Source organism: Rana temporaria, chromosome 9 (assembly GCF_905171775.1).
Source record: "Rana temporaria chromosome 9, aRanTem1.1, whole genome shotgun sequence".
In the NCBI taxonomy this organism is placed as follows: domain Eukaryota; kingdom Metazoa; phylum Chordata; class Amphibia; order Anura; family Ranidae; genus Rana; species Rana temporaria.
In genome coordinates, this window is record NC_053497.1 from 155,486,344 (window position 1) to 155,508,711 (window position 22,368).

At 45.8% G+C, this 22,368-nt stretch overlaps 1 long non-coding RNA gene across 1 annotated transcript; it reads right to left on the reverse strand.

Annotated features, from left to right (window-relative positions):
- Positions 1 to 20,343: 20,343 nt before the first annotated feature.
- On the reverse strand, positions 20,344 to 21,520 carry LOC120914243. The gene is made up of 3 exons (XR_005743639.1): positions 21,415 to 21,520; positions 20,741 to 20,871; positions 20,344 to 20,402 (listed from the first exon to the last, which is right to left on the reverse strand). It is a non-coding gene; the product is annotated as an uncharacterized LOC120914243 (long non-coding RNA).
- Between the last annotated feature and the right edge of the window lie 848 nt (positions 21,521 to 22,368).

Here is a 22,368-nt window from a genome sequence, read left to right on the forward strand (position 1 = left end):
GATGGATGCGGCGCCCCGACGATGCTAATTTATGCGAAACATTTTGGCGACCAGCACCTTCACCATCTAATCAATCATAGCATCTGTAACGGGAGTCACTTTAGGGGCACAGGGTGAATGAGAACCCCACTATGGTCTGTGCTAGTCACATTTAATGCGGTCAGATATTGTATATATATTGTGTGTTGGCTGATGTATACTAGTAAGCTTGCTGTGATGAAAGGGGTGGGGTGTGATTGCATTCAATTGTCTATTGTGGTAATTAAATCTGCTATGTGGATTGGAGCTTGGTAGGCAGTCTGGATACCTATTATGGGATGTGTCTTGCTGTGAGGAAAGGGGGGGAATCACTCCAGCAGCCCCCCCCCCTGCTGGGACTGTTTGCTGAAGAAGTTTGAACACACCTGACCTGTATCACCATTGTCATTGGACAATTTAACCCACCCTGTTTCCCAAGGGTGGGAGGGATGTATTTTGAAGAGAAATGTGTTACCATGTGCAGATAATAAAGATTCATTCCCTGTTTTGAATCTCAAACAAGAGCTGTGTGTCTCGTTTCTGGGGGGAATTCTTATGGGTCTTGTTCGTTTGCCTGATTGTGGAGTGTCGATAAGCTGTCTTGGATGGGATGGAAGGTCGTAAACGGTGATGACTGTTACAGCATCTATACTGTATCAGGGCAAACAATGGATTTTATTTATTGTTTTTATGTATTTAAAATAAAATTTGTTACCTTGTTTATAAGAAATTCTCAGTGAATTTACTAGCTCACCTACTATAGACACAACGCCCTATTTTTACTGCTATGGCTAATACCCACTCAGTTTGTTCTCTCTAATCTTTTCTAGCTTTAGGTGTAAACTACAGAGCACACGTGCAGTACACACCAAGTAGCTTTAGGTGAAATCTACAGAGGACACGTGCAGTACACACCAAGTAGCTTTAGGGGCAAACTACAGAGGACACAACAAGTAGCTTTAGGTGCAAACTACAGAGGACACGGCCAGTACACATTAAAATAGCTTTAGGTGCAAACTACAGAGGACATGGCCAGTACACACCAAGTAGCTTTAGGTGCAAACTACAGAGGACATGGCCAGTACACACCAAGTAGCTTTAGGTGCAAACTACAGAGGACACGTGCAGTACACACCAAGTAGCTTTAGGTGCAAACTACAGAGGACACGTGCAGTACACACAAAGTAGCTTTAGGTGCAAACTACAGAGACACGTGCAGTACACACAAAGTAGCTTTAGGTGCAAACTACAGAGACACGGCCAGTACACACCAAGTAGCTTTAGGTGCAAACTACAGAGGACACGGGCAGTACACACCAAGAATCTTTAGGTGCAAACTACAGAGGACACGTGCAGTACACACCAAGTAGCTTTAGGTGCAAACTACAGAGGACAAGTGCAGTACACACAAAGTAGCTTTAGGTGCAAACTACACAGGACATGTGCAGTACACACCAAATAGCTTTAGGTGCAAACTACAGATGACACGTGCAGTACACACCAAATAGCTTTAGGTGCAAACTACAAAGGACATGTGCAGTACACACCAAGTGTCTTTAGGTGTAAACTACAGAGGACATGGCCAGTAAACACCAAGTAGTTTAGGTGCAAACTACAGAGGACACGTGCAGTACACACCAAGTAGCTTTAGGTGCAAACTACAGAGGACAAGTGCAGTACACACCAAGTAGCTTTAGGTGCAAACTACACAGGAAAAGTGCAGTACAGACCAAATAGCTTTAGGTGCAAACTACAGAGGACACGTGCAGTACACACCAAGTAGCTTTAGGTGCAAACTACAGAGGACACGGGCAGTACACACCAAGTAGCTTTAGGTGCAAACTACAGAGGACACGGCCAGTAAACCCCAAGTAGCTTTAGGTACAAACTACAGAGGACACGGCCAGTACACACCAAGTAGATTTAGGTGCAAACTACAGAGCACACCTGCAGTACACACCAAATAGCTTTAGGTGCAAACTACAGAGGACACGGGCAGTACAAACCAAGTAGCTTTAGGTGCAAACTACAGAGGACACATGCAGTACACACCAAATAGCTTTAGGTGCAAACTACAAAGGACACGTGCAGTACACACCAAATAGCTTTAGGTGCAAACTACAGAGGACACGGGCAGTACACACCAAATAGCTTTAGGTGCAAACTACAGAGGACACGGGCAGTACACACCAAGTAGCTTTAGGTGCAAACTACAGAGGACACGGGCAGTACACACCAAGTAGCTTTAGGTGCAAACTACAGAGGACACGGCCAGTAAACCCCAAGTAGCTTTAGGTACAAACTACAGAGGACACGTGCAGTACACACCAAATAGCTTTAGGTGCAAACTACAGAGGACACGTGCAGTACACACCAAGTAACTTTAGGTGCAAACTACAGAGGACACGGCCAGGACACACCAAGTAGCTTTAGGTGCAAACTACAGAGGACACGTGCAGTACACACCAAGTAGCTTTAGGTGCAAACTACAGAGGACACGTGCAGTACACACCAAGTAGCTTTAGGTGCAAACTACAGAGGACAAGTGCAGTACACACCAAGTAGCTTTAGGTGCAAACTACAGAGGACACGGTCAGTAAACCCCAAGTAGCTTTAGGTACAAACTACAGAGGACACGTGCAGTACCCACCAAATAGCTTTAGGTGCAAACTACAAAGGACACGTGCAGTACACACTGTGGTGACCGGGGAGGGTGAGCCCCACGGCCACACACATGCGCTTGATGGTTAGCTACTTGGTTCTTGGGGCTAGGAGCCCAGGGTCAGGTGGTATTAACCCTTAGTGAGGGCCAGATGGTATTAACCCTCTCTGTCACGTGACACCACTGTAGTCTTGGAATACCCCGGGAAACTACAGCTCCGGGGGCCTCCGTATCCCCGCTAGTTAGGATGGTGATAATACAGTCCACAACAGGGGTTAATACAACAAAGGCTTTACTGGCATGAAGGCAGGTGTCAAAATCTTCACAGCGTTTAAACAGAGTGTCAAAATATTCTGCAGGCAGTCTCTAGAGGATCATACGGCTGATAATGCTTGAGCTTAGCTGATCATATATATACTCGGCTGCAAAAGCCGGATTAGTAATTCAGGGCCTATGCTTAACTAGGCTGAAAAATAGATACACTTACTGAAGTGTCTGTAGACTTGAGGCTTTTCGCTGGAATAACGAATTGATCTGATAAATGAGCTGAAGTACTGGTTCTGTAATGTTTAGGGATACTCCACTCTTTGCTGTATTTTCTCCTGAACTGGAGGCTTCTGGCCTGCACTGCTTCTCGGACTGTGTTTTGCTCTGCTCTGCCAGGAACTGTGTGTAGTCTAGACTGGCTTAAACAGGAAGTACAATCCCTGATAAGGGCCTGATGAGACTGAAGCCCATTGGTTGAGAGCTGTGGATCATAGAGACTGACCTGTAGTATAACACAACACAATAAGGTCTTGTCTAGCACTTAGTCCTTCCGACTCTAATACACTCTGACTGAACATGAGATGGTAATACACTCTGACTGAACATGAGATGGCTGACTAAACCTCTTAAAGCTATACACACCTAATAAACGTATTATCAACCATAACAGTATAAATCACATCATAACTAGCTGAGTCCCTGCAGGGGAGACCCCACAAGCCGAGGGTCTCAATCTGACAGGGCCTACAGCAAATACCTGTACTGGGACACCACAAACCCCACCACTAAACAGAAGTCGTCCTCGACGATTAAGGCACTGAAGGGTTGAGGAATGAGGTGACCTTGGGGCCACTAGAAGTCCTGAGGCATTTGTACACCAATGTCCGTTCCAGGTTCTTTGGAAAAATAAACATATACGAACAGGATCATATGATAAGTCCTGAGGCATTATACACATAAATGTCCCTTGCAGGCTTATTAGATAAGTGAGATCATTATTTTGTACAGGGTAAGTGGTTATCTGGGTCCCAGACAGAATACATATCTTTTAAACATTATCACTCAGTTTTGAACAGTATATTATTGTTAGATAACACTTTTAAGACTGAGCAGGTTTTGGATTGGGCTGCCGGAGGCTTTCTACCCAATGCCTTGGCTACTGGGGCCCTTAGGCTATTAGCTCTTCTCCCCAGAACACACTTTAATATTTGCTAGACATTTTTATTCTATGCCTGAAGTACACAATTAGACATTTCTTAGAGGATACCCTTTTCTTTTTGTAGTGCTTAAGTGAGGGATAGGAGACTTACTGGCCAGGTATGTTCCTATACAAAAAATAAGGTAAGTAGGTAACTAGTGGCATATTAGTTAGTAATGATGTATACTTGAGATGTATACTAACTGAGGTGTATGTAGTCTATCTACATATATTGTATGTATAATTAATAGATTAATCCCTATATCTTGCTGGGGGATATCCGAAATTAGGTCTGGCGGATCTACGCAACACCATTTCTGAGTTTTCTGGAGCACTGTTTTCTCCTTGAACACTTGCTTTTTCTGGACTGACAGCTGCACCTTCATCTTGGACAATGGGGGCCTGTGATGGCTCTTGACTTATGGAGCTTTCTCCCACATTAGAAGGTTCTGATGGGACTGCAGCAGGTGAGCGGATGGCTGGAGTAAACTCTGGAGCTTCTGGTGCCAAGACTGAGGTGGATGGAATGGAACTGATTGGCACATAACCAAAGAAGACGTTTTGGTCAGAAGGGAAGAGAGGATCATCTTCGAACATCAGGAGTGGCCTCTCACGCTCAACTGGCTTGGTGGGCTGCACTTGTGCTGGCTGAACTGGAGGTGGAAGACTTGGTGGTGCAGAAGGAGGCACCAACACAGGCAGGTTCCCTTTGTGACACAGCTTGATCCGGTTTCGGTGGACAACTTGTGGTGCATATCCGGCTTTTTGAACTGAGTAGACATCAGAGTCCGGATAAGGGATGGAAATCACTGTGTATGGTTCAGTTTCCCAAAGGGAGTCCAACTTATGGGTTCTAGGATGCTTCTTCAGCCAGACTTTATCACCAACTTGCAACGGCTGGGCAGAGGCATGGCGGTTGTAGTCCTGTTGCTGCCTATAGTGTGCCTCGCCCATCTTTTTGTTGACTATCTCTCTCGCTTCCTGAATCCTTTTCTGATGTTCCGAGACCCACTCCGAAGAGGCTTGGGGGGAGTGGTTGAAAGGTGCTTGAAGTCCAAAGACCCTGTCTTTAGGCAGTTGACCGTGTCGGCCCATCATGAGGTAAAATGGAGTATAACCAGTGGAACAGTGGATGGTATTGTTGTAGATTTCCAACAATTCAGGCATTAGTTGAGGCCACTCTTCAGGTCGGGATACAGAAGCCGCTCTCAGCATGTGGATAAACACCTGGTTGATCCTCTCACAGAGTCCATTCCCTTGCGGATGATAGGCAGTGGTCCCGAGTTTCTTACAAGCATGGAACTTGCACAATTCTTGAAACAGTTGGGCCTCAAAGGCCGGACCTCGGTCGGACAAGACAGTTTCAGGACATCCAAGTATCTGTACCCAATGGGTGTAGAACATCTGGGCTGTTGTCTTGGCTGTTAGGTCTTTGACTGGCACAACCACTACCCACTTGGAATAGGGATCCACCATGGTGAGAGCATATGAATACCCGGACCGGGTAGGTGACAGCTTGACATGATCCAAGGCGACCAATTGGTTGGGCCTCTCGCTCTGAATGGAATGGAGAGGTGCTCGCGCATTCTTGCGACCATTCTTGGTGATATTGCAGACTGCAAACTCACTGCACCACTTTTCAACGTCGCTCCTCATTCCAATCCAGTAGAACCGGCGTCGGATGGTGGCTTCTGTTTTATGGACCCCAAAGTGTCCTGACTGGTCGTGGTAGGCATTCAATACCATGGCGGCATCTCTCCGAGGGATCAGAATTTGGTGTAGCCTTTCACCCGACACTGGGTCCAAGAAGTTCCTGTACACCATTCCTTTGTGCACAAATAGTCTTTTCCTCTGACGCCACAATCGCTTCAATTCGTAGTCATTCTGGCCCCGTCGCAACCGGGGAGGTACCCTCCTGGTCAATAAATACTCCTGCAGATCTCCCATAGTCTGACTTTCTTCCTGTAGGGTCCTCCAGGTATACAGGTCTTCCTGGATTGCTTTAGACCCAGATTCACTCCCCTCGCGGGTGACGACCACATCCTGATTCACGAATCTTTGATAGAAGGGAGGCATCTCCACATCTTCCCACTTGTCCTCCACTGGGGGATCTTCGCCAGGGGCCATGCGTGATAGCACATCCGCATTAATATTAGACTTGCCACTTCGGTACTTGATAGAGAAGTCATAGTTGGCCAGTCTGGAGGCCCATCTTTGCTCAAGGGCACCTAGTTTAGCGGTGTTCAGGTGAGCCAGGGGGTTGTTATCGGTGTAGACCGTGAATGAGGTGGCTGACAAATAGTCCTTAAATTTTTTGGTGACTGCCCACACGAGGGCCAGGAGCTCTAACTTGAAGGAACTGTAGTTAGAATCATTCTTCTCAGCCCCTCGCAGATTCCGGCTGGCGTAAGCTATCACCCTCTCTTGTTTTCCCTGCATCTGGGACAACACAGTCCTTCGAAGCTGGCATCTGTATACAGTCAGAAAGGCTGAGTATAATCCGGATAGGCCAGGATGGGAGGCTCTGTCAATAGATGTTTTAGAGCCTGGAAGGCCACCTCTTGCTCTTTGGCCCATTCCACAGGCAGCTTGCCATTATAGTTCCCCTTCGCCGTGCCTCGCAGGAGAGAGGTCAATGGCTCGGCAATTTGTGCAAAATGAGGAATAAAGCGGCGTTAATATCCTGAAAATCCTAAGAAGCTCCGAATATCCTTAACGGTGCGTGGGATAGGCCAATTCTTGACAACTTCGACTTTAGCTGGATCAGGTTGGACCCCTTCGGCACTGACGACGTGGCCCAGGTAATGTACTTGTGGCTTGAGTAGGTGGCACTTGGAGGGTTTGACTTTCAGACCATGCTGGATCAGTACTTGGAAGACGTCGGACAGGTGAGTCAAATGTTCCTGATAGGATTTGGAATACACAATCACATCATCCAGGTAGAGTAGGACACTCTGGAAGTTAAGGTGTCCCAGACATCTCTCCATCAGCCGTTGAAAGGTAGCTGGGGCATTGCACAGCCCAAAGGGCATACTTTTAAATTCGAAAAGACCCATGGGGGTGACAAAGGCTGTTTTCTCCCTGTCTTCGACGGCCATGGGCACCTGCCAGTATCCGCTGGTCAGATCCAATGTAGAGAAGTAGGCCGCAGAACCCAGCGCGGTGAGTGACTCCTCAATCCGGGGGAGAGGGTATGCGTCTTTATGGGTGATGTCGTTCAATTTCCTGTAATCAACACAGAAACGGATGGTCCCATCCTTCTTCGTAACTAACACCATGGGTGCTGCCCAGGGACTCTGGCTCTCTTGTATTACATCTGCCTCCTTCATGTCGGTTAACAGTTTGACGGTTTGGTACATGCCCGGTGCCACAGGCCGATGCCTTTCCTTGATGGGGGGTTTATCGCCGGTCAGGATTCGATGCTTAATCATGGAGGTTTTTCCAAAATCGGTTAGGTGTTTGCTGAAGGCACTCTGGCACTCCTTCACCACCTCGATGACCCCTTCGACTTGTTCTGGTGGGGTGAGAGATCCTCCTATTTGCAGTTGGCGCCACCAAGGTTCTGGAGAATTTTCGGTAGCCCCTGACACGGTTTGGGCACTCAGCTGTTGGGCCGCCTTCCGTGAAGAGAGTATGTCACTGGAGTCCAAGAAAACAAGTTGGGCCACTGGAGTGTACTTTGGTAGGGTGGTGGCTACACCGGACAAATTAACTAGGCGGACTGGGACCCGTCCATTCACCACCGTCACTAGGCTCCTTGCAGCTCGGACCAAAGGAAAATCTTCAGATTGTATGGGCTCCAGTAAGGCCTGATAGTCCTGATTCCTTACACCAGGGCGCGCCCGACACCACAAAATTGTCTCTGTGTTCGGCTGCAGGGTCACGGGCCTCATGTCTTGGATCCGAACTTTACCGATTTCTCCTCTCCGGTTCGCGAACTTCTGTTCTGCTTTCAGAATTTTGAGATGGTGTTGCGCAGTCCTCTGACCTGAGGAAGACATGTGGGGGAGAGAGGCATGCAAGGCATCCAAAATATCACTGAAGCAATGTCTCATTATATTCATCCCCAATATAAACTCTGTGGCCCCTGGTACTGTGACATTAGTGACAATTATACCTTGACCTCTAAGTGTGTGACCTCTCAGCTGAATAGTGGGCTCCCAGTACCCATGTCTGGGAATTGGTTTCCCGTCCCCTGCCAGGTCACTAAAATCCATATCATCTGGTTCACACAATGAATCGACATTCCAGTACCTATAGAATAGGCCCTTAGAGATGGTAGACACCTGCGAGCCTGTATCAATCAGGGCCTGCAGTTGGACACCATCTATGGTAACATTTACATAGGGGCAGGATGCAATGTATAAGGACTGTCCTGAGTATATTGGCTCTTCTGCTGGACCTGTGATTCGTTTTCCTGAGGGCCGGTCCTCGACCTCAGGGGACGCCCGTTTAAAGCCCAGCATTGCATCTTCCAATGACCGGGTTTGTCACAGAAATCACAGTAAGGCCTACTAGAGGGTCCCGAGCGAGGCCCGCTAGAATGGGGAGGAGGGGCAGGAGTAGGTCGCCTAGTCTCTGGAGGCTCTCTAAGTACCCGAGTGGTGTGATTAGCCAACTCCTTTACCACTTGGGTAAGCTGGGCAATATCTTGTCTAACCTCTTGAATCTCAGTAATTGTAGTGGAGGCCGGGGGGACAGCCACGGGTGCGGGGGCTGGTGGCAACAGTGGTGCAGGGCACGCCGCCGCACCCATTGGTTCGTTTTTAGGGTCAGGATGCTCCTCGGGGCTTGCCCCTTGCTCTATAACGTGAAGGGCTAGGCGCTTAAAGGCAGAAAAATACATATTGGGGTTCTGTACAGCTAACATCTTTAATTGCGCCTTGTCCCATTTATTTTGGACCCCTTCTATGAATCTATCCATCAATAGTTTGTTACCCTGGTCAGGGGTGATATTGTCCAGTTTCTGGACTGCCTCCAGGGCATTCTGCAAGGCTACTGCATATGCCCTTAGTGTTTCCCCCGGCTTTTGTCGCCTCTCGTACAGCCTGAGGCGGACCTCTGAGGGTGAGTGGGACTCAAATACCTGATGTAATCCCTCGAAGATCTGATCTACTGTAGTCTTCTCAGAAGTGGGCCAGGTACGGACTTCCTCACGTGCAGGTCCCTGCAACTGTCCCATGAGCAACAGCACCTGTTGGTTAGGGGGGAGAGAGTAGAGAGAGAAAATGCTTTGGAAGCTCTCCTGGAAATCCTTGAGGGAAAAGGGATCCCCTCTGTAGTTAGGCAACACAGGCTTCCCCAGGTAGAATGGGGGGGCCCCACTGTCATGACGTCATACTGGAGGTGATCCCGGAGGGGTAGCTTGTGCAGGAGCCGCAAGAGGATCTGGTACATCACCTGCATCTGGTGATCTTGAGGCTGACATGTTGTAGCCTTGTTTGAGTGCGCTGTCACTTTAAGAAACTTTGAGAGCGCTGTCTTTGAGATCGATGTCGTTGAGTGCGATGTCGTTGAGTGCGACGTCTGAGTGCGCTGTCTTTGAGTGCGCTGTCTTTTATTGCCGGACACGTTGCTATGGCTGCGCCCGGCAACTTCCTTTTTTTTTTTTGGTCCGGTCAGCAATTGTTTCCTCCGTGCAACACAGAGTGGATTCTCTAGTTCCGGCTTGCACACTGAAGAGGCGTCACCGCCGGGGCTTGACTGGGCGGAGCTGCGACCGCTCCCGCGTGCGGGAAATGCTAGAAACAATTTAACCCCTTCAGGTACAGACTTTCTCCACTTAACAATGGCAGCTAACAGTCTTTCCTTCACCTCCCCCACCACTTGTATATGCGCCTCGCTGAGTAAATTACTTTCAATGACACAGTTCAGATTCTGGGGGGGGGGGGGGGAGGACTTGCTTTAGTGGCTGAATGGTTAAGGCGTACACCCATATCCTGTTCGTGACGCCAGAAAACGATGTGGTGACCGGGGAGGGCGAGCCCCACGGCCACACACATGCGCTTGATGGTTAGCTACTTGGTTCTTGGGGCTAGGAGCCCAGGGTCAGGTGGTATTAACCCTTAGTGAGGGCCAGATGGTATTAACCCTCTCTGTCACGTGACGCCACTGTAGTCTTGGAATACCCCGGGAAACTACAGCTCCGGGGGCCTCCGTATCCCCGCTAGTTAGGATGGTAATAACACAGTCCACAACAGGGGTTAATACAACGAAGGCTTTACTGGCATGAAGGCAGTGTCAAAATATTCTGCAGGCAGTCTCTAGAGGATCACACGGCTGATAATGCTTGAGCTTAGCTGATCATATATATACTCGGCTGCAAAAGCCGGATTAGTAATTCAGGGCCTATGCTTAACTAGGCTGAAAAATAGATACACTTACTGAAGTGTCTGTAGACTTGAGGCTTTTCGCCGGAATAACGGATTGATCCGATAAATGAGCTGAAGTACTGGTTCTGTAATGTTTAGGGATACTCCACTCTTTGCTGTATTTTCTCCTGAACTGGAGGCTTCTGGCCTGCACTGCTTCTCTGACTGTGTTTTGCTCTGCTCTGCCAGGAACTGTGTGTAGTCTAGACTGGCTTAAACAGGAAGTACAATCCCTTATAAGGGCCTAATGAGACTGAAGCCCATTAGTTGAGAGCTGTGGATCATAGAGACTGACCTGTAGTATAACACAACACAATAAGGTCTTGTCTAGCACTTAGTCCTTCCGACTCTAATACACTCTGACTGAACATGAGATGGTAATACACTCTGACTGAACATGAGATGGCTGACTAAACCTCTTAAAGCTATACACACCTAATGAACGTATTATCAACCATAACAGTATAAATCACATCATAACTAGCTGAGTCCCTGCAGGGGAGACCCCACAAGCCGAGGGCCTCAATCTGACAGGGCCTACAGCAAATACCTGTACTGGGACACCACACACCAAATAGCTTTAGGTGCAAACTACAGAGGACACGTGCAGTACACACCAAGTAGCTTTAGGTGCAAACTACAGAGGACACGTGCAGTACACACCAAGTAGCTTTAGATGCAAACTACAGAGGACACGGCCAGTACACACCAAGTAGCTTTAGGTGCAAACTACAGAGGACACATGCAGTACACACCAAGTAGCTTTAGGTGCAAACTACAGAGGACACGGCCAGTACACACCAAGTAGCTTTAGGTGCAAACTACAGAGGACACGTGCAGTACACACCAAGTAGCTTTAGGTGCAAAATACAGAGGACACGTGCAGTACACACCAAGTAGCTTTAGGTGCAAACTACAGAGGACACGTGTAGTACACACCAAATAGCTTTAGGTGCAAACTACAGAGGACACGTGCAGTACACACGAAGTAGCTTTAGGTGCAAACTACAGAGGACACGGCCAGTACACACCAAGTAGCTTTAGGTGCAAACTACAAAGCACACGTGCAGTACACACCAAGTAGCTTTAGGTGCAAACTACAGAGGACACGGCCAGTACACACCAAGTAGCTTTAGGTGCAAACTACAGAGGACATGTGCAGTACACACCAAGTAGCTTTAGGTGCAAACTACAGAGGACACATGCAGTACACACCAAGTAGCTTTAGTTGCAAACTACACAAGGCACGTGCAGTACACACCAAATAGCTTTAGGTGCAAACTACAAAGGACACGTGCAGTACACACCAAGTAGCTTTAGGTGCAAACTACAGAGCACACGTGCAGTACACACCAAGTAGCTTTAGGTGCAAACTACAGAGGACATGGTCAGTACACACCAAGTAGTTTAGGTGCAAACTACAGAGGACACGCGCAGTACACACCAAGTAGCTTTAGGTGCAAACTACAGAGGACATGGTCAGTACACACCAAGTAGTTTAGGTGCAAACTACAGAGGACACGCGCAGTACACACCAAGTAGCTTTAGGTGCAAACTACAGAGGACATGTGCAGTACACACCAAGTAGCTTTAGGTGCAAACTACAGAGGACACATGCAGTACACACCAAGTAGCTTTAGTTGCAAACTACACAAGGCACGTGCAGTACACACCAAATAGCTTTAGGTGCAAACTACAAAGGACACGTGCAGTACACACCAAGTAGCTTTAGGTGCAAACTACAGAGCACACGTGCAGTACACACCAAGTAGCTTTAGGTGCAAACTACAGAGGACATGGTCAGTACACACCAAGTAGTTTAGGTGCAAACTACAGAGGACACGCGCAGTACACACCAAGTAGCTTTAGGTGCAAACTACAGAGGACATGGTCAGTACACACCAAGTAGTTTAGGTGCAAACTACAGAGGACACGCGCAGTACACACCAAGTAGCTTTAGGTGCAAACTACAGAGGACACGTGCAGTACACACCAAGTAGCTTTAAGTGCAAACTACAGAGGACACGGCCAGTACACACCAAGTAGCTTTAGGTGCAAACTACAGAGGACACGTGTAGTACACACCAAATAGCTTTAGGTGCAAACTACAGAGGACACGTGCAGTACACACCAAGTAGCTTTAGGTGCAAACTACAGAGGACACAGCCAGTACACACCAAGTAGCTTTAGGTGCAAACTACAAAGCACACGTGCAGTACACACCAAGTAGCTTTAGGTGCAAACTACAGAGGACACAGCCAGTACACACCAAGTATCTTTAGGTGCAAACTACAGAGGACACGTGCAGTACACACCAAGTAGCTTTAGGTGCAAACTACAGAGGACACATGCAGTACACACCAAGTAGCTTTAGTTGCAAACTACACAAGGCACGTGCAGTACACACCAAATAGCTTTAGGTGCAAACTACAGAGGACACATGCAGTACCCACCAAATAGCTTTAGGTGCAAACTACAAAGGACACGTGCAGTACACACCAAGTAGCTTTAGGTGCAAACTACAAAGGACATGGTCAGTACACACCAAGTAGTTTAGGTGCAAACTACAGAGGACACGCGCAGTACACACCAAGTAGCTTTAGGTGCAAACTACAGAGGACACGTGCAGTACACACCAAGTAGCTTTAAGTGCAAACTACAGAGGACACGGCCAGTACACACCAAGTAGCTTTAGGTGCAAACTAGAGAGGACACGTGCAGTACAAACCAAGTAGCTTTAGGTGAAAACTACAGAGGACACGTGCAGTACACACCAAGTAGCTTTAGGTGCAAACTACAGAGGACACGTGCAGTACACACTGTAACGGTCAGGGGTTAACACCGTTTACGATATTCCATTCCACCAACCCACGACATGCTTATCCGACACTCTGTCAATCCAGCAGGCAGGACCCATATGGATTTTTCCCCAGAATAACGAGACACAAGCTCTGTCTCTGGTTCAAACGAATGACACTTTAAAGGTAACTTAGCTTTCTTATATACAGTTACAAAGCATGCTGCAGTAAGAAAAAGGACAATGACACACTCCACCCCCAACATCACACAATGGGTGCTTCAATACACATTCCGTTAGACAATGACATTCAGATGAGCTAATTACTAATCATTACCGAGACGTTCTGGCTCTGCGACAAGTTATCCTCACCTGTTACACAATACACATTCCTTTACTAAGCATAATTGACATGCTAATTCACTACACCTGAAAGGTCAGACTTTCTGGCACCGAATCGACAGGAGTCAATTTCTATAGCTGACATGGCAGACATCAGGACTGTTGGAGTGTGTTAACTCACAACACATATTAGCATCAATAGAACTTTCACACAATACAGGGCTAGTTAGCATAGCACAATTAAATATCTTAGGAGCCAGACTCAATTAACACCTCAACAGTATGTGTGTACCCACATGAATGAGTCACTCTGCTATTGACCTGTTGTGGACAGAATTAACCACCTGTAATATTCCAAGATATCCTGCAATACATGAATTATCATTATTGTCCCATCTCATGTAATTCATGATGACCTTTCTCAGACATCCTATGCCCCTACTGGACATAGGATGACCCTAGACCCAAGAGTCATTAGTGAAGCTGGCACAGGAGTACCCCACATCCTTCAAAAGTCTCTGGGTATCACGGGTCATTTCGTTACACACACCAAGTAGCCTTAGGTGCAAACTACAGAGGACACAGCCAGTACACACCAAGTAGCTTTAGGTGCAAACTACAGAGGACACGTGCAGTAGTGTTGCTCACAAATATTCGTATTGCGAATATTCGTTACGAATATTGCATATGCGAGTATTCGCGAATAACTCGAATATCGCGGTCAAAATTCGCTATTACGAATATTCATATTTTTTCAAATTTATTTTTAAAACAGATCACATCCTAGTGATCTCCATCAACGTCTAAAAGCATTGCTGGAATGATTAGAGACTCTGGGCCGAGTAGCTGAGGCGATCCTTTTATGTTGACGAATATTCGCTTTCGCGAATATTCGTATTACGAATATTCGCAAATACTTTCTCCGCCCTTCTTTTGCATCAGAGCCAATCAGAGTTCCCCTACCACAGTTGTCAGAGGTTAGCAACCTCCATAGCAACCAATAGGAACCTGCCTGCACGACCAGTATAAGATCACTCCCAGCAGTATTTCAGTGCAGATTCACAAGGTGGCTAGAGAGAGTGGAGTGTTTCTGTGCGTTTTTCCAGTGTATTGCGATCTTAGAGCTTAGAGCATTGTGCTTCCTATAGTGCTTTCAGTTCTGAGTTTCCTGCTTCTATAACCAACTGCTTTTTTCAAAGAAAAAGACCCAACAGCTTTTCTAAAAGCTCAGATTTGTGTTTTTTGTCCAGGTTAGTGTAGCTTAGTGTTAGATAGATTTCTGTGTAGTAAGTGTACATTTCTTTAAGGTAGCTTAGTTTAGTGTGTGTTTAGTCTCTGTGTTTTGTGTATAAAAAAAAAAAAAAAAAAAATTAGCTTTAGTTTAGTCATATAAGTTTGTGTAAGTAGAGTTAGTGTTTAGTGCATATTAGTTTATTATTTGTAGTCCTCGTCTTTGTCCTTGTCAGTCAGGCCCCATACACACGAGAGGATCCATCCGCTGAAAAATCTCAGCGGATCGGTTTCAGCGGATAGATCCCCTGGTGTGTACGTTCCAGCGGATATTTATCCGCGGATATTTCCGATTTCCAGCAGATAAAAACTTGTAGACATGCTAACAAATCTATCTGCTGGAATCGGCTCCAGCGGATCGATCCGGTAGTCTGTACAGACTCACCGGATCGATCCGTCCGAACCCATCCCTCGCATGCGTCGTAATGATTCGACGCATGTGTGGATATCCTTATATGACAGCGTCGCGCACGTCGCCGCGTCATCATCGCGGCGACAGCGCGACACGTCACCGCGATGGGAATTCGGCGCAGATTTTGATCCGATGGTGTGTACACTCCAACGGATCAAAATCCTCAGAGGATTTATCCGCGGATACGGTCCGGCGGACCGTATCCGCGGATCAATCTTATCGTGTGTACCAGGCCTCAGTGTAAAAAAAAAAAAAAAAAAAAAAAAAAAAAATGTAGCTTTAGTTTAGTCATATAAGTTTGTGTAAGTAGAGTTAGTGTTTAGTGCATATTAGTTTAGTATTTGTAGTCCTCGTCCTTGTCTGCGTCCTTCAGTCTAAAAAAAAAAAAAAAAAAGTTTTAGCTGTAGTATTTTAGTTCCTGTTTAGTAGCTGTCTGTGTCGTATTCTACGTCTTTGTCCGTGTAAAAAAAAAAAAAAAAAAAGTTTTAGGTGTAGTAGTTTTATTCTAGTTTAGTAGCTGTCTACGTCTTTGTCTGCGTCTTTGTCTGCGTGCCTGTTTTGCTAAAAAAACAAAAAACACTCCTTTCTCACATTTCCCCCCCCAATAAAGTTTACCCCCCCCCACATCAGCAAGCTGTCCAGGCATGCTGGGAGTTGTAGTTTTGCAACAGCTGGAGACACACTGTTTGGGAAATACTAATATCTGATCTTATATCCTAACTTTTAAACTAGTCTAAAATGCAGTTAAAGATAATGAAATAACAGTGGTGAAATTACTTACACTAATCAGCAGTTTTTCCTCACTGGATGAAAAGTTACTCCCCACCATCTTCGCTTCGCTGGGCAGCACAAAATAGCGATCCGAAAATCGACTGGCAAAGATCCAGGAAATGATCTCCGTTCTCGCGTGTTCTTAGCGCGCATGCGCGGACGAGAATTTCGCAATTAATTTCGCATTAGCGAAATTTCGCCCAAAATTTTTTTTTGATAAAATATCACGAATATTCGATTTTAACGAATATTTCACGAATATTCGTCTATATATATGTGATATATCACGAAATCGAATATGGCGTATTCCGCTCAACACTAACGTGCAGTACACACTGTAACAGTCAGGGGTTAACACCGTTCACGATCTCCCATTCCGTCAACCCAAGACAGCTTCCGACCCTCCAACCATCCAGCAGACCCGAACCATTCCATAAGAATTCCCTCAATAACGAGACTGACAAGCTCTGTTACTGAGTCAAAATATATGAACACCTTTAATGGTAACTTAGCTTTCTAATATAAAGTACAACAGGTTACAATAATCAAAGGAACAAAAACTCTCCACCCCCAACATCACTCCATGGGCTTCAATCACATTCTTTTATCAATAGAATTCAAATAGAACACCATCACACAATGAGTTCCCCTCAATCCACATCTTTAGACAGACGGTCTGTCTCCGACAGAAAGGTATTCACACCTGATCATCAATAGGCTTTAAACAGTGTTATCACACAATGAAAGGTCTTTCAGGAGCCAGCCTCATTTAACAACTCAATAGCCTGGGCTAAGCATTGAAAGAGTCATTCTATTGACCGGTAGGGTCAGAATATTCTTTGCAGACATTTAAGGAATATATTGTAGATTACTGTCCATGCTAAAACAATCCAACATATGTCCCTTATTTCCTGGCTCCATCTGTGCCCAAAAGTGACTCCTGTTACACACACCAAGTAGCTTTAGGTATAAACTACAGAGGACACGTACAGTACACACCAAATAGCTTTAGGTGCAAACTACAGAGCACACGTGCAGTACACACCAAGTAGCTTTAGGTACAAACTACAGAGGACACGGCCAGTACACACCAAGTAGCTTTAGGTGCAAACTACAGAGGACACAGCCAGTACACACCAAGTAGCTTTAGGTGCAAACTACAGAGGACACATGCAGTACACACCAAGTAGCTTTAGGTGCAAACTACATTGGACACAGGCAATGCACCACGTGAGAATACTGCAGCTAGCACAATCAACTGCCTGCCAGTAAATTAGGAAGAACTGATCTAGCTAAACTATACAGTTTATAAATATATGTACAACACCTGGGATGTATATATATCCTCTAAACACAATGGCCCGGATTCAGAAAGGAGATACGACAGCGTATCTCCGGATACGCCGTCGTATCTCTGAGTGCGGGCCGTCGTATCTATGCGACTGATTCATAGAATCAGTTACGCATAGATTTCATGCATATTTACGCTGGCCGCTAGGTGGCGATTCTATATATTTACGCGAGGAATATGCTAATTAGGTATTTATGCCGATTCAAAAACGTACGTTCGGCCGGTGCATTTTTTTACGTTGTTTACGTTAGGCTTTTTTCGGCGTAAAGTTACCCCTGCTATATGAGGCGTAGCTAATGTTAAGTATGGACGTCATTCCCGCGTCGAGATTTGAAAATTTTACATTGTTTGCGCAAGTCGTTCGCGAATAGGGCTGTATGTAAGTTACGGTCACGTCGTAATTTCGAGCATGTGCACTGGGATTTTTTCACGAACGGCGCATGTGGTCACAGTGAATTTACATAAAACACGCCCACATCATCCCCATATGAATTACGCGGGCTAAGGGCGCAAGTTCTTTCTGCATACGGAACTTGCGCCCTATTTTACGGCGGCAAACCGTATCTGAGATACGTTACGCCACGCCGACAGATACTGCAATGTATCTGAATCTGGCCCTGTAACTTTAACTTTAACTGACTAGCCTGCCTGCTCTATCTACCTAGAAAAAAAAGACACTCTCTCTCAGACAGATCTCTTACCACTGCCGCGACACACTACACAAGGCCGACCTGCAGGCGGCCTTTTATAGTGTGGGGCGGGTACTAAACCCCCTGAGCCATAATTGGCCAAAGCCACCCTGGCTTTGGCCAATTATGGCTCTCCGTTTTTTGCGTGCTGTGATTGGCCAAGCATGCGGGTCATAGTGCATGATTGGCGAATCATCAGCCAGCAATGCCGCAGTAAATTATGGGCCGTGACGCGCCACTCGAATTTGGCATGAATGGCCCGTAATGTTCGTATTTCGATGAACGATCGAACATGGGTTCGACTGGAATACGAAGCTCATCCCTATTCAATAATGATATCGGTCTGTAGCTTCCACATTGGGAGGGGTCCTTTCCTTCCTTAGGTATGACCGCAATCATAGCTTTCAAGGATTCAATATGGAAGGAGCTTGTGTCTCCTAAACCATTAAACATTTTTATCATAAATGGTCCCAGAATAGTAAAATGAGGCTGCATTTATACACACTAGTGAGGCTGTATTGATGGGCACTGATCAGGCTGCATTTATGGACACTGGTGAAGCTGCATTGATGGGCACTGGTGAGGCTGCATTAATTAGGCACTGGTGAGGCTGCATTGCACCAATCCTTATACAACATCACTTTGCCCATGGGTTTAGACCCAGAGGGGATGAAACTCCTCCTAGATCCAATAGCCCTTGGTTGGCTCTCCGACTCGGAGAGATCGCATCTAGTTGCCCCAATAACTGCTGAGGAGGTTCTTGCTGTGATTTATTTCCTGTCCACTGGCAAGGCTCCTGGTCCTGATGGTCTTCCGGTTGATTTTTATATAGCACATGCAGACATGTTGGCCCCCCGACTGGCCGTCTTGTATTCTCATTCCCAAGTCGGGTAAAGATCCAAAGTTGTGTGCCTCCTATAGACCCATAGCCAGAGCTTTTTTTCCTCAGATAATAGGTGCAGGAACTCAACCACAACCCCGTTCAGATTTCACAAACAGTAGAAGGGTCTTAAAGGGGCATTAAATACCAGGATTGCATTACATACAGAGTGCAGAGTTCAGGGGGTTACATACAGAGTGCAGAGCTGTCACTTGTGAACACAGAAACCAGACTTCTGTGTTTACAAGTGATTGTGGTGAGTAGGCACCAAAGGGTCTAAGCAAGAGGTGGTGGAACTGAGTTCCCCCAGAAAAAAAGCCCTGCCCATAGCGCTTCTTAATAACGACCTTAAAATTCTAACTAAGCTCCTCACTGCTAGACTTAGCACTTTACTTCCCTCCCTCATAGATTTGGATCAGACCGGGTTTCATGGCCCACAAATTAACAGATATCAACTTGCGTAGACTGTTCACTAATCTTCATGCACAACATGACAATCAGGGTACCAGAGTAGTTGCCTCTCTTGATATTGAGAAGGCATTCGACTCCATAGAGTGGCCTTTCCTGTGGGAGATTCTACGGCGGATGGGTTTCCCCCTAGTGTTTATACGATGGTTGCAGACTATTTATCGTTCGGCGATAGCTGCCATTCATTTAGGGGGTCGGCTATCTCCTGTGTTTAAGCTTGCTAGGGGTACTTGGCAGGGCTGTCCTCTCTCTCCGGCCCTTTTTGCCATTGCCATGGAACCAGTGGCTGAGGCACTGCGTGTTTCGCCACACATTAACCACTTCCATACCGGGCACATATACCCCCCTCCTGCCCAGGTGAAATTTCAGCTTCCGGCATGGCGTCGCTTTAACTGACAATTGCGAGGTCATGCGACGTGGCTCCTAAACAAAATTGAATTGCTATACCCCCAAAGGGGTGTGTTTCCTCGGTGGGACTTTAAGTGTGTGAGGCGGGCTGGAGTATAAGACCAAATTAGTCAACACGTAGGTATCAAAAGTATTCAAAATGTATTAAATTTAAATAATGTTGCTCATTAGAACAACGTATCAGAAAAAGTTTGTTAACAGCATAGGATACAAAAAAGGTTTTCCAAAATGACCATTTGAGAACAAGAGAGCACGGTCTGGGGAGGACAATTAACAACAGTACCCCACATTAAGCATGGTAAGACAAGACAATCAAAATTGTATATACGTGTACACGCGACAAAGGAGCAGCAGAAGAAGCCCTCAGGACTGTCACATGAGTATAGACAGGGAGGCCAACGTTTCGAGGCTTTTTTTTTAATTAAAGTATCGCCTCTTCATCAGGGCGAGGGCAGTGCGTAAGATGTCGCTGTACCGTCTAAAAATAAAAAAACGCATGAATACAAAATTCAATATAAAGACATAAATTCATGTGTAGTTGAAACATTCATTTGCAAAGTTTTCCTACATAAAGAGAGAGGTACATATAAATAACCACCATTTTGATCCTCATCATGACTCACGCCGTGTCTGGAGTGGTACCGAGGCGGACCCTATATGTGAGGGACTGAGTTCAAAAGTGAAAAAGTATATATATATATATATATATATATATATATATATATATATATATATACATACACATATGCTTGAATACTGATTGCCACAACATTCCTATAGATCAGGCCCCAGAAAAATATATTAGTAACTACTAACCGATGGATTCGAAGGTAGGTAGATCAGTTTTAGATGGAGACCATGAAGATTACTTGGCCGATTGTGCAAGTAGTATGTCCTTGGTCATTGACAGTACAGGTTATTCACACAGTATTACCATACTATGTGACCTATAGTGTGAAGGATAAGAAGGGCAAAAAGAAAAAGAGCACAATGCATCAACAATTATAATAACAAAAGAATGCCAGACAAGAAAAAAATAAATAAAAAAAAAACGCATATAATGCACTTTTGCCAAAGACAGCAAGAAAAAACAAACAACAAAACAGACTTTTACTGGTTTGAAATAGACCAGATAATGTACATAAAATATAGTACTTTAAGCAAGAATGCCTGGCTGGTCCGCATGGGAAAAAGTAATGGCAGCAGGGGGCGGTCAGGGGATCCATAGGGTAAACGTCAAAAATGAATAAAGTAACTAAAAAAGTTGTTATAACATGCCCTCCGGTCATGTCCAAATAGTATTGAAGCCTGGATTTAGCAAAGCACCAATAAAGTGCAGTGAGAAGGCTGTCAGTTGTTTAAATAGGTGAGGGTACTGCTCTATATAAACATAGGTGAATTAATCTAATAGGGTAGTTAGATCAAAGAAGCAGTATATATATGAAGCCATCCATTACGTATAACATTTGATGACTAAATAAAGGACTTACCAGAGTTATAAGAGATGTATATAAAACAAGAAAAAGAAGGAAAGTAAGAAGACAAAAATCTCTTTCTTTCTGTGAGGTTCTCCCTGTCAGGGAGCAGTGTGGACAGCTGAGGCAGGGCTGGGACAAGGCCATTTGGTGCCCAGGGCGAAGATGGCAAACTGCGCCCCCCCCCCCCCCGTTTTTAAGAAAGAATCAATGTTGCCCGCCGTGATCGCGCCCCGTGATGGGCCTAAGCTTCCCTGGGCACCAGGTCACAATTTCTTGTCGCAATTGCGATCGGGCGCCCGGATTTTGTCGAGCCCTGTCTAAATACATTATATGTGCAAAAAAAATAAAACACAGTAAGCAGCTTCAATATTTAAAATATCCAAAGAACGTTAAAGTGGACCCAATCAACACTTAATAGTTGTAATCCTTATGCTGCTAGCATTTGTAAACAGATAAGTATACCGTATTTACTTGGTTTATACTTTTTATTTACATTTACAAGTAAATGCTATATGAATCATTTGCCCTTACTCAAGATGGCCACGGTCAGAAATGCTAGGGGGTGTTGTTTTTAAGAAAGGGTGTTTTTAATTGCATGAATCTATCTATCGTCACCGCTGCCGCCCCCTATTCAGGTGTCCAGCCGCTTATCGGGCGCCAGCCAACTGAATTACAGCGGTGGGGGTGTTTTGGAAGTACCTGATTAGATCCATAGGCTCTAATAGGCTTCAAAATTATTAAGCGTTCTCTGCTTACGTAGTGCTGTGTTAGGGAATCACTTCTCTAACACTGACCCACCTCTCAGCCAATCAGGTGCACCGGGTCTGGTTACCGGTCACCTGATTGGCTGAAGCAACAGATTTGACAGAGAAAGGTAATTTCCGGGTGGGGCACACTGGCGGCATTTGATAGGGCTGGCAGCACACCGGTGGCAATTGATGGGGCACACTGGCAGCACTTGATGGG